The sequence below is a fragment of the Girardinichthys multiradiatus genome, chromosome 11 (assembly GCF_021462225.1).
Source record: "Girardinichthys multiradiatus isolate DD_20200921_A chromosome 11, DD_fGirMul_XY1, whole genome shotgun sequence".
NCBI classification, from domain to species: Eukaryota; Metazoa; Chordata; class Actinopteri; order Cyprinodontiformes; family Goodeidae; genus Girardinichthys; species Girardinichthys multiradiatus.
The window spans coordinates 19,572,218-19,581,693 of NC_061804.1; the positions used below are offsets into that span (position 1 = coordinate 19,572,218).

The 9,476-nt window shown below is 37.9% G+C and overlaps 1 pseudogene; it reads right to left on the reverse strand.

Moving 5' to 3' along the window:
• Positions 1-68: 68 nt before the first annotated feature.
• On the reverse strand, positions 69-8,267 carry LOC124876686 (annotated as a pseudogene).
• Between the last annotated feature and the right edge of the window lie 1,209 nt (positions 8,268-9,476).

The following is a 9,476-nucleotide window of genomic DNA, read 5'->3' on the forward strand; positions in this document are numbered from 1 at the left end:
CTTGTTTGTATTGTGAGGATGAGTCTCATGTTGGTTTTTGTTCTCTAAAAAAGGTCAGACATTTTCTCTTAGGAAAAAAGACTTTTATTGAAATCTTGGAGAGGGTCATAAAACAAAAGTGTATTTCTTCTTACAGGTTCAAAAACAGTATTTGAATCAATATTTATGCCACATATAAATACAAAAATCATATATTAAACAGTGTGAGGAAATACAAAGCGGCTGTAGTCATTAACCTCTCAGGGTTTCAGACAAGAAAAAAATGGCATTGATTATTTGTTTGACCAATGAGAGACAATGATGATACCAAAATATGCTAAATAAGACTACATTGACAATACACATCAAGTTGAAATGTAAGCACATAGTGAATGCTCAAAAAACATTACAACACTTTAACACAAAAATTGAAAAAAACGTTTCTTTTACACAGTGAAACTAACAGCATAGTGATAAAATGAAGCAATATCAGTGATCCATCTTTAGTTTCAGTCTCAGCTGAAACCCTCTTAAGCAAATGTTACATGCAAAACACACACACAACTGCACACACTGAACAATCGCACAAACAAATCCATGTAAAACGAAAGCCGGCTCTTCCTTGTCATTAATGGCAACGGGACATAATGTTTTAACAGCAGGTTTCAGTGTAACACGACACCACGCTGCCAGCCAACTCCTGCACAAGCAGGGAGCAGGTGTAAATGTCTCTATTACAGTAGTAGAGACTAGAAAAATATGTTTACCTTAACAATTTAAAGGATTATGGTTATGTTCAGCAGAAAAACAAAACTCTTATGCTCCTATTCTGTTCACACCTAATAAACAAACAGGATGTAAATTTAGTGTTGACCAGAAGGACAGGACAAAAATCTATATTTTTACAAAATCTTCATATCGGAGTCTTTTAGAGGGGCTTACCCTGTTGTTTCAGACCACAACAAAAACAAGTGAAACATCCACACAAAAACACAAGTGCAACTAACATTCAAACTACCTTCCACATGAATTTCTCTGACACTTCACGGTGGTTTAAACATAGTCTTTTTTGTCGTACCCTCCACCAACACTAGTGCTGCGTGGGGTGGAGTACGCCATCCGAGGTGCTTTGTACATCTGCTCTTTGGGTGGGCAGTGGCTGCACAGCATGCCCCCTCCAATCAGGCATAGGACAGCTGAACCCCAACCAATGTAGAGAGATGCCCCAATCTCTCTTTTCTGAGCAGCGATCAGTAAAGGGTTGTAGAAGTCCTGGACAATGACGGTGGCAGACCAAGACACAGGGATTATGACCAAAAGGCCAGTAAGGAGAAAGAAAATTCCAGAGATGATCATCACCTTGGCCTTGGATCCCTCATCTTCGATGCAGTTGGTGCACTTGGCTCCGACAATGGAGATCAAGATCCCCAGCACACCAAGTATTATAGAGATGATCATCATTGCCCTGGAGGCTTGTAGGTCCGGAGACAAGGCTAGCATGGAGTCGTAGACCTTGCACTGCATCTGACCTGTACTCTGGGTGACGCAGCTCATCCACAAGCCCTCCCAGATGGTCTGGGCAGTGACAATGTTGGCGCCGATGAAGGCCGTCACCTTCCACATGGGAAGGGCACACGTCACTATCGCCAGAATGAATCCAAGGAATCCAAGGGAAATACCCACAATCTCCATACCCATCGACATTTTGGCTGAATCTTCACAGAGGTCCACAGAGTATTCAACAAAGACTTTTAGATCACGGCAAGCACTTCCCTGCTTTGTTATTTGGCTGACGATGAGCACCTGTGAGAAGGGTGTGATGTAGCTGAAGGATGCTACCACAGAAACTGGATCCTTTATACCTCAGGGGAGCAAAAAGGAGTGGCAATGATGTCAACAGGAGGCTGTCTTCTCATACAGAAAAAAATCACCTGTTAATGTGGAGCAAAGAGAAGGAACTGGAGAGAATGGATGGAGGCAGGGTGTGACTTTGTGCTTCAATGTGTGCGGTTAGGGGATGGGCACCAGTAAAATGACTCCTAAGATTCTTGGAAAAATCCACGCTTTACTACACCAAGAAATGGCATATGTCTTCTGATAAGTGACAAGACTGAGAAAAATGACTAAGTAAGATGTGTCAGACAAAGTAAAGACAGATTGTTGTGCAGAAGGAAATAGAAGTATGTCAAAAATTAGCACTCATACAATTCTTTAACCAAAGTGTTGACTTACATGTAGATGTTAAACACACAGAGAATGGTGATTGTGCTTTCGCTCCTGGCTAAACAAAATCCATTGTGACATGTGAGGGCTGAAAAACACATTCTCTTAGAATGGTGCAAACACAGTTTCTTCCTACTGATTCTTCCTACAGGTAGTTGTCTGCGATCTTTAAAATATCAAGATACAATCACAAAGCTCTTCCTCAAACTGGAATAACTGCACCAAAAGCAAATATGAGCTAAAAAAACAGAGGTCCTTAAAGACACCTTTAGCATACAGAGAATATGACATTCTCAGTTTTGGTTAAACTCTAACAAAACATCTCACATGACTGTTGGCAAGAAAAAAAATACTATTTGCAAATATGACTCATTCTCTCATGTATATATGTATATATATAGGACTACCAATTGTAAATACATTTTGAATCAATGTCTCAAGACATCAGTAAGAAAGCTAAAGCTTGGGCACAAATGGGTTTTCTAAATGGACAATGACTCTAAATTCTGCAAAATTAGTTATAAAGTGGGTTAAAGACAACAAGGTCAAGATTTTAGTGTGGCCATTTAAAAGCTCTGATTTGTTTCAACAATAAAAATATTATCAAGAAATATTTATGTCCTATAAACAAAAAATATGTTGCAAAAATAGCCACTCTCTTAGTGCAGAATCAAAAGTAGTTCTCACAGAGAAATCACAACATGACTGAGTCTAACAGTTTCAGAGTTTTCGTGGTTTCATCATAAACATCACCTGTTTTATACAAAAATATAACGAAGATGCTTCAGGACATAACTGCTTTTGCTCATGTAAGCCCTAGTGTTGAATCAAAAATAAAACTGGTCTCATACCCGTTTAACATTTCTTCTAGTACTAAATTCCTGATGATTTATCAAATAATGAAGGCTAAGACAAAGACACACCTAAACTGTAAAATGAAAAGTTGAAAAAAACGTTTGCTGTATGGACCCTGCCTTAAATATTACTCTGCAATTATTTTCTAACAGATATATTCTTTGGTGTACTGACATGGACTAAGACAAAAAGAAAAAAAATATCACATGGAGTCATTCGGAAACGTCCTGGTGGCCACATAAGATTGACTTTAGTGCAACCGGTACGGAAATTTTATACATTTTCCTGGCCAACATGTGTTTGAGGGCCCAATATGGATTTTGCTCAGACTGGATGAGTACTAAGTGGGCATGAACTCACAATGAGCCTCTTTTGTTGGATCCACTTGGGTCAACCGGTTGGGCACCTTATGTAGGAGTTAGAATCTGTTCAAATTGCGCAATATATCTTGGACCAATACGTGTCTCAGTTTCAGCCAGAGGAGTCCTGCATAAGACCTGTATAGGCAATTTACTTGGGCCAATATGTAACCCATGGACTACCCCGGCTGGGGCCACTCTCTCACCTCATAAGGGACCCATATGCTGGTGTATAAAATACTTGCCCCCCCTTTTTTGGGTCACACGTAAATGATCAGATAACCAAACATTCACATATTTGCTTACAGTGCTTATTCTGTGCAGCACTGGATGTCCGTTCCCCTAAGCGGGAAATGGACCGTCAGTAATAACACATGGCTGGCCTGAATCAATGCTAATATGGGTAATTAGCCATATTGCCCACATTAAAACCTACGGCTGCTCCTGGGTAAGGTGTTGATACGCTCCTGGAGTAATTTTGGTATGCAGGCACCTGCTGAGAAGGTACCCCACTGTTCCACGTTTTCTCTGTTGGTGGATAATGGGTCTCCCTGTAATTTACTGTTGTCCCAGAGCTTTAGAAATCACATTTTTAATGATTTCCAGACTGATACATGTCAGTGATTATGTGTGTCATTTACAGATTGGGCCATGATGTTGTTGGTTGACATTACAATTTTTTTGATGATCTGAAACATTTAGGTTTCAGATCACAGACATTTAAACATTTAACAAAAAAAATCTAAAAGGAGGCGAAACACTTTCACAGTACTGTATGTGAATGTTGACTAGGTGTTCGCAGCATGAACTATAAAACATTGGGTGTGGTGGCGCAGGGGAAAAACACATGACCCATATTCAGAGGCTTAAGTCCTCGACACAGCTGTTGTGTGTTCAACTCCAAGCCCAGACAACCTTTGCTGCTTGTCTTCCTCATCTCTCCACTCTTTTCCTGTCAGCTTACTTTCAAAAATTTGAAAAATAAAGGCCACTAGGGCTGCTAAAAAAAACCAACATAAAAAACCCCCATAAATATTAACACCTGTACCAACTGTGAGCTCTAGCTGTAATCCAGTGTAAAATGCAAGTATAGTTTGTACTTTTACTTTCAATTCTTATCATTGCGTTATAACTTCCTTGAACAGTAATAAAAGCTAATTCTTGGAACATAGTATTCCTGGAGCTTTGGCATTTGTTTTCATGTTATGTTTCCGCTAAAGCTCACAGAGGTTTTTACTGTGTTGTTGAGTACCGGAAAATGTGTTGTACTGTGGCACCAACGACCGCATAAACCCGCAGTGAAATCATTTGACTATTCAAATAGAAAAAAATTTTATATCTGTTGTTCAGATAGAAACCAGGCACTTGATAGATAGACATAGGTAGATAGATATGAGGACAACCAACCATATTTCTGACAAGAAGCCAGAGAAGCATTTCTCAAAAACTACAACAATGCAAATAGAGTATAAATTAAAAAAAATTATATATATATAAAATTAGAATAAAATAAAAATTAAAAAAATATATATATATGTAACAGTTGTGTACCCGTCCCGTCATAAACACTCTCAAAGACCAATAGGTTGGATGATAAAGTTTTTGTTTCCTGAAAATGAGGGGTTCATCTATATAAGAGCAACACTGAATTTAGTATACCCTGAGCAACACATACATAACAAAAATACTATGGTGAAACTTGTCCAGTGTTGCTACACAACTGTGCATATTACAATAAATCTTGGGTTAACTTTTTGGTATACTTTATTGTACTTTTCTTGAAGAGAACCGGACTGCACAACTTACCACAGCAGGAAGTTAAACAGACTGTGGGGAAATTTCCGGTTTCCTGTCACATTTGCAGCCTACCAGTACGGGCTGCTAAAAACCACCCATCACAGGACAACCATGATACTTATTTTAGCAGGAATTTCACTACAATAATTTAAGTATTTCTTATACCCGTTACATATATATATATATATATATATATATATATAAATATATATATATATATATATATATTTATATATATATATATATATATATATATATATATATATATATATATATATATATCTATGTTTGCATTTTGTTAAAAAACTAGCATGTAAATTATTACTTATATACAGTATATATATTCTCAATAGTCAATTGAAAAACTTTTATTGATAAGTTATCTTTGGTGATGAGGATAATGATTTTGAAGACGTCCTCCTTGCCATCACTCTATTTGTAATCAGGTTCAAGTCTGGCTGGGCAACTTCAAAACATTAACATTATTTCCAGTCAGAAAAAACATGTTGGTCAAATGAAAAGATTAACCCTAAATCTCTCAGTGGTATAACAAATTTTTAGCTTAAGTGCGTAACTTTTCAAATTTCAAATCTCATTAAAATATTTCATTAATAGTTTAATTTTCAATAATTTGTGTGAATTATCAATAATAAAACTGAAAATAGTTTCATATTTCTTGAAACACAAATGCATCGCAACTGCTTTTCAGTGGCTCAGGGTCAGTCCTCATCAGTCCAATGTTTCAAATGTTAGAAACCACACACAACACACAAGCAGTAATTATTTTCACCAGTAGGTTTTTGTTTTGTTATTGTTGTTTAATTTAATTTAATTGAGTTAATTTATATAGTGGCAAAGATTGTCCGTCTGGGGCTTTGAGAGAACAGTGTAAACACATAAAAAGAAACACAGCTAAGCAGATAAGCTCTGAGCCAGTTTTTAGTCTATAAGATGAAATAGAGCGCGTAAAGTTAGTTGCAGTAAAAGATCAGCCAATAGCTACGTCTAGGAGAGAGAGAAGGTTTAACACTGAAAGACAGGGACAAGCATATGGACTTACTTTGTTTTTTCAGATAGATCAGGAAAAAAACAAAAAATGACAAAACAAATAAATGAAAAAATCTTTGAAAAGATGAAAAGAAAACAGAAAAGTGTTTTTACATGTTATGTCCATGTTCATTTCTGCTTGCTTACAGAATCTGTAGTTTATGCAATCATATGGCCTTTTGCTTTGACAAGTTTAACTGTTAAATTATAATCTTTAATTTCAAAACATAAAGAATTAGGCTTCAACAATGTTTCAGTGTAAAAATCTTCATTATTTTATTTTATTTTAGTTATTTGAAATTATCATAAGTAAATTTAAAAACAGAATTTTTTCAGTTGCATTGTGACATTCTTTAAAGAGTAAGTTTGTAGAAATATCAAATAAAATTTGATGGTTTAGACATTTGTTAAACAAAAGTCAGATACATTTGCTTTATCAATTGAAAAAAGTCCCAACACAGTGAAAGGAAATGAGGACTGTAATAGATTGAAAAAAGGCACATTTAAAGCTAACCGAACTGATTTTCACATGACTTCCCTTAATCTATTTTACAGTTCACGCCACCATTTTGACCTTCTTTTCCTTCAAGCTGAGATTTGTGAGGCAGCTCTTGTTTCTGGTTTGCAAGTCCATCAAGAAAAACAAGAATATGAGCATTTGTTCCAGGTACAATCTGCTCTGACACGGAGATAACATCTACACAATGCTCAGCACATTTCTAGTACAACCTCACTTTAAGAGCAGAGACATATTCATATAAAATAAGTTTTCTTTAAAGTGTGTCTCTTTGACAAAAGTGATATTCTGCAGCATCTTTTATCAGCATGCTTTGCTTTCTTTAGAGAAAATAATACGTAAACACCTATATTTAAAACGTTTTCAAATCCTTTCAAAGGCATAAAAACACATTTATGCATATTTTTGGTTCTAATATTCTACCAAAGATGGCAACATCTGTTTTTCTCACTCTTTTGTTGTGGTTAAACATTTGAATTTGCTGAAAATGTTTAAATAATAATTTAGATTCATGTCAGAGTTCTATCCCAACTCTTCATTGACTTCCTCCCTCTTCACTTTCAGACGTAGTCCCTTCTGTTGTAGGAGCTTTGAGCCGTTGACCTCGGAGCGGCAGAGTATGCCATACGACTCTGAGGGGCTACGCTGTACCGCAATGGTTTCTCCTCCTGTGGGGGGCAACTGCAGCAGAGGAGGCCTCCCCCAATAAGAAGCAGGGCTGCGGCGGCCCATCCCAGGTACAACGACGCTCCAATCTCCATCTTCTGCCCAGCAGGGACAACTGGACTATAGAACTCCATGATGATGGTGTGTGCAGACCAGGAAACTGGCACGATCTGTGCCAGGGCCGCCACAATAAACGCAGCCCCCGAGGACACCATCACCCTGGCTTTCACCACCTCCTCCTCGATGCAGTTGGTACACTTGGCTCCAACCATGGAAATGAGGAGTGCCACCACTCCCAGGATGATGGTGATGATGGTGAGGGCCCGGGCGGCCTGCAAGTCTTGAGGGAGAGCCAGCATGGAGTCGTAGACCTTGCACTGCATCTGGCCTGTGCTCTGAAACACACAGCTCATCCACAGACCCTCCCAGTACACCTGAGAGGTGACAATGTTGGCGCCGATGAAGGCAGAGACCCTCCACATGGGTAGAGCACAGCTGATCACGCTCAGCAGCCAGCCCACCACTGAGAGGCTAATGCCAGTCAGCTCAAGTCCAAAGGACCCCATTCTTTGTCTTTTTAAATGTCCTGTTGCACTCCTAAGGTCAACGTCCTGTTCTTTCCAGTCTTCCTCAAAGAACAAGCAGTACCTGTTGACTTTTTTAAGTTCCAAGTTAATCCTTCTTGATGCCTTTTTCAAAAATAGCTCAGAAAATAGCTCCAACTGCTCAACTGAGAAAAGCTTCCACTACAATTTCTCTCCGTATGTGTCGTTTCAGACGTTTCCTGATGAACTGCAGCTTATAATCAGTGGATTAACCTATTTTATTATGAGCTGCCTTGGCCCTCCTACAGTAGCAGATGACTTCACTGGTCAAACCAAGCCAATCAGGGGCCTTCTGTGCCTTGGCCTCCTTTATTACCTGGGTGTGTTGGTACTGTTTTCCAGTGCTTTTTCAAATGAACGTTTCTATGGTTTAACCTTTTGCCCCTGGTATCTCTGGGCGTGTCGTTTTTATTGTTGCCTGTAGGTAATAAGTGGCCAGAGTAGAGCTTTTTGTGTAGCTGGCAGGTGACCATAAGCATCCGTTTTGGATGCACAAACAAGCTTTATAAATGATGTGTGTTTGAGGTCGGGGTATCAGTTTGCAAAGTGAACAAGTGTGGGGGACATAGAAGGGTAAATATTAAATCATGTTTTATTTTCCATTTGTGTGTTTCAATTTTTATTCTGAATTTGTTTTTATGCCTTTCTAGCCCTGCCAACATGTTAGAATTTTGATGGGTGAAACATGTACTGGGTCACAAAGTATAATCGTAGTTAATGGTAAACTACAAATGTCTAAAAATGCATTTATAGCTGTTTAACTGTGGTCTCTGTGCACAACTTCAACCCACTTTAGCTGTAAAAGGAGAACAGAAATAATATTTGATAGAGAGTTTAGATTATAGGCTAATTGACCTTTCAGCACCTTAAAGCACAGCCTTTAACTATGTGCTTAACATTGCATGTAGTTTATATTTTAAATATTTTGCCAAATTATAATTATAAAATATCCTAAAAATCTTTAAATTTAATCCTCATTTAGTCCAATCAGTTTTTGTGAAATGTAGCCAAAATAAGAATGAGCGACCACTTGCTGGTAGGAATTACAAAGAGCAGTCATCTTACTGGATTTTCACACAGCAGATTATTAAGAAAATATAGAAAATATTTTTGAAACATAGGCTGTCAGAGCAGGTAGAAGGTAGGTGGGTATTAATACATGGCCATGTTCAACCCACATGTAATACTAAAACATCCTGTGGCTGACAGCTTGTGTATGTATCTGAAAAAAACAAATGGAGTGACCCAAACCCAAGCGTTTACAGAATTACCTAGTTTGCATGGACTTTAGACTGACAAAAAAAAAAAACATTAAAACCTGAAGACTCAAAAGTGCATCTCTTGCAAGGTATAACACAGAGCCAAAAAAATGCAACTACTAAGCAACCATGGTACAGAAAGTAAACGAGCAACCCCTTCAGTTTTATT